Here is a 4519-nt window from a genome sequence, read left to right on the forward strand (position 1 = left end):
CTTTGTTTACAGGCTATTTTAGGCATCAGGCTGGTTTGGTTTGACAAGTATGGGTTTTTGAAGGCCAATACGACACCAGTATTTTTGGACTGATGCTGTTGATAGCCAATATTTTGTGCTGATATTCAATATCTTTAAATTTGGCAATTTTCTTGCCAAAAAATTACTAATTATCCTATTAATATCATCTAGGGTGGAATAGCTTCTAAAACAGATCTTCTATATCAGATCATGGGACACTAAAACTTTCCCCTGAAACCCAATGCAAACAATAATTATAAAAAATCATGCATTCTTGTGTGGAATCCAATCAAAATGTCACATTAAAATCAGTTCAGGTTAAGGGCTTCCATACAAGCAGTGTAGTATTGATCAATCAATATGCAATCAAACAAACTGCATCATATCCATCCTGTCAGAGCTGGTGGACTCTGGTTGGCCAATATCCTATTTTAAATATCAGGAGAATATTGACTCAATATATTGGCAAACTGATATATCAGTCTAATCCTGCCTGTGATATCTTCAAAGTATCCACCACTTTCTTGCTGTTCCATTTGCATCTTGTGTGTGCCAACCTCTCACGAGTCCCTCGATTGTGGACGGGCCCTTCTGGGAAGAGGGGGCGGGCTGTTTGTGTGACACTTAATATATGTTACCATTTTTGCTGTGGAAAGTCTTGTTTGATTGGAATGTCGTTTCATCCCGACCGCCGTGAGGTCTTTCCCATGGGAAGTGCACAGAAGAATCTTTGGTCTCATCAGGGGGAATCTGCAGATGTTTGTAAATATGCGAGCGGCCGTGGAGAAGGGGGGGAGGACGGGCCCTTCAAACGCTCTGATGTTGGATGTTTATTAGAAGTGGGTTCCTCCGACGACCATGATCACTGGGCTCGCATGAATATATCTGGAGCGCGGCCTGTTGGATGTCATTACAAATTGGCTTTTCCGTGCACACGCCCATCCCCTCCGTCCCCGCGCTACATCTTACTTACAATGAGCCCACTGTAAATGAGTAGATACTGCTCGCTGTGGCATTCCTGCTCGGTAATCCAGCTGCAGCCTTCAGAGGTCCGCTGCCCCTTCTTTGCCATTTTCTGTCCTCTGAGCAGATGCTTGGTATTGGCAGTTCTTTATTGCACTCTCTATGGGGAAAGCAGCAGTAGTAGCTGTTGTAGTAGTTGTAACAGTAGCAGCAGTAGTAATAGTAGCAGTACTAGTAGTAGTAGTAAGACTTTATTTGAAAGTTTAAAAAAATATGTTTGCAGCTCTGTGTACAGGCAGATGGTAGTAAATAAGAGCTATGTTAAAGTAGTATAAAGGCACAGAAAAGTGGATCACGTGCACATATACTTCTATTGCACTGTGTTGATCTACTATAATCTCAACTATGAACCGTTAAGATGCATGTAAATGCTCTTACAGGCTTTTACTTTGACTTGAGACAAGCAATTAAGACTGGGTCAGACTTTTGCAATGCGAAACAATAATAAACAGTTCTGTTCCACATCATTTACATGCCGTTCATTTACTCAGACATCACATGCAACACATACATGAACTCCTTTCATGTGCTGCTTTTATCCATTCACAACACACTGTGATTGCAGTTGTGTGTCGCTGTATCCTCAGCCCCATTAGGGATCCATATTGAAACGTTTTCATTGGGGCAGGATCGCTAACCCCCCCCCCCCCTCCTCCTCTTGCTGAGATAGTTAGTTCCCTGTAATCTAGGCTTGGTGAGTGGCATGACCCTCATCTTCTCTCTGCTCTCGCCACAGAACTAATGACAGGCCGGGGACAAACTGCAGGACAGGCTCCAACCCGACTCAACTCTGCAACTCTGCACTGCCCAGAGCACATCGTGACCCCCTTGAAACAATTAGATCCTTTGGACGGGTTTAATCTGCGTCGATCTGCGGTGAACCCGCTGAAATGGTTGATGCGTGCCATTATGCTGTTAGGAGAGAGATGGTTTCCAAACAATATTAGGAGGAAGGAAGATGTGGGAGCATTTTTTTTTAGCCAGCTTTTTTTGTTTCTGTTTGTTTGTTTCCTTTCCTCTTTTTGTTTCTTTGTGTTCTTTTTAATTTGGGATGAGAGGCTGCTTTCAGGTTCACAGTACGCGCTAATTAATGGTAATATATGAATAAGTTTTGCACACCATAATTGTTTTTTCGCTCTGTGCTGCAGAATGCATAACTAATAAGCACTTAGCAAGAGTACAACTTTTTGTAAGCTACACCTCGATCCGCAATATGCCATGCTTATGTAAGCCATTAGACAAGGGTGGCTCCTCTTGAACCGAGCCCCTTTTATTTGACCTGACCTCCGTCAATTCATCTCCACACATGCACCGCTGACCGTAGGTGGAGAGGAAGAAACGCCTGCGGGAGGAGGAGTGACATTTCCAGAAACAGGATGTTGCCAAACACACCGAGCTGGGAGTCACACGCTGCTGCATGCGCTCACATGTTTGTTTCCCGACTTGCGATAATACATTCTCGATCAAAAAAAAAAAAGGCTCTGTTTTGGACACCTCTCAAAGTTCTGCCACAGAACAATAGTTTGAAAAGTGTTGTGATACGGTGGTTGTAACCTTTGGAGCTGTTAAGATAAACTTTCCCTTCCTTCACGGTGTCGGACTAATGCTGGGAGACAAAGCCTTTTCAGAGCGGCAGGAGAAGACAGCGAGCGGGTGTTGTCAGAATGGCCCAGTGGGACTTCCTTAGGTTTACCCATGGCACAGAGAAAACTGTGCCAATTGATTGTGCGTAGAATAGAATATGCTAGTCCGACTATTAACTGTTCATTGTGTGTGTGTGTGTGTGTGTGTGTGTCTGTGTGTGCGTGTGTGTGCCGTGTTGACTCAGAGATTTCCCCAGTGCTTTGCTGCCTGACAGATTTCCCAGCAGAGCGCGTGCAGTGAACTCACAAGCGGGAGGTCATGTTAAACAACACCAACTTCACTGTGCATGACCTGGATTCCTGCAATTCTCTAAGTTTAAAATAAATTATTCAAATGTGTTTGTGTGTGTGTGTGTGTGTGTGTTGGTGTGCATGCTATGTTAAGTTATATTCCCCTTGTGAGTTGTTGTTTAAGTGTGCTACCAACAGTGTGAGTACAGGTTCTGGTATGATGAATTTAGTAAACTGAGAGAACTGGAATAGAGCGTGCATCGCTCTGGGACTGTTATGGTTTGCATTGTACAGAGGGATAATGTGAAATGAGAGAGTTGGGAAGGATGATGACATGATAAATGAGTGTTAAAATAATTTTTTCTTGGATTGGCCATATGTATATATGCACTAGGTAGACAGACAGAAAGATAGATAGATAGATAGATAGATAGATAGATAGATAGATAGATAGATAGATAGATAGATAGATAGATGTCCAAAGTCTGCTCTCACTGTATTGCCATTAATAGAAAAGTTGTGTGATACAGTCTATTGTTGTAGATTTCTTCCATTGAAATCATCTAAGCTTTCTTTGGACAAAACTGCGCACAAACTGAAAGTATTAGTACATCCGGAGCTAAAAATTAAATTTTTGTGATACATAGTTTTTGAGGAAAAACAACTTTGTTTAGGTCAGTACATCATGGTCGCTATGGTAACAGTGTTATGTGTGGGTCAGAGGTGGAGGCAGAGACCTTTGGATATGTTTATGCTGTCTCTGCCTGAGGAAAAAAGCACATGTGTGAGGGTTAATGCTCACTTTTGCAGACCGGAAAGTGGGCCAGTTTTTTACTACTGAGTGATTCATCTTCTAGCTAATAGTGTAGCTAATCTTTGGCTAGGTGAAGGAGGGCAGTAAGTGGTGAATGGGCTCATCACGACAGTAAATGATGGTTTGTTTGACCAGCTCACATTCAGTTTACAGTCCTAATAGAAGCTGTTGACCTTCATCTGCTGTGAAGGCACACACACACACACACACACACACACACACACACACACAAACACGTATATATCAAACACCTTCTACCTTTTGAAATTCTGAAGGTTGAAGTGCTTCCAAAGATACATTTACTGGCACAAAAATAGGGAAGCAATATATTGGTGTAGATGATTGACCAGATCTCTCTCTCTTTCTTTCTGTTTCTCTTCCTCCTTCCATCTTTCGCTGCTCTTCTTTTTCTTGCTTTCTCTCATCTTTCCCTTTCTGCCCCACACCTCTATCTCTGTAGATTTTTATTACGAACCGGTATTCATCCAAAATACGTACAAGACACTTCAAAAAGCATATCCTCCTGTGGTATTAAAAAGAGACGATGTGAAGTGAGCGGCCCGGCTCTCTGGGGTGAAGAGGGCATCCTAAGGATGGATGAAACACGTCTCCTCTTTATTCAGCTGGAGGATTGGTGTGTAGCCATTTCAAAGAAGCACTGTAAATGCACTGTAAAAAGCCTCCACAAGTTATAGATTGCGTATTCAAACTGACTAGGCAAGCCCCCTTAATCATGTAACTCAATGTAGCTCCAGAAGGCATTGATTTAGAAATCATCTGATTGTTT

This window comes from Centroberyx gerrardi, chromosome 19 (assembly GCF_048128805.1).
Source record: "Centroberyx gerrardi isolate f3 chromosome 19, fCenGer3.hap1.cur.20231027, whole genome shotgun sequence".
Taxonomy (NCBI): Eukaryota; Metazoa; Chordata; class Actinopteri; order Beryciformes; family Berycidae; genus Centroberyx; species Centroberyx gerrardi.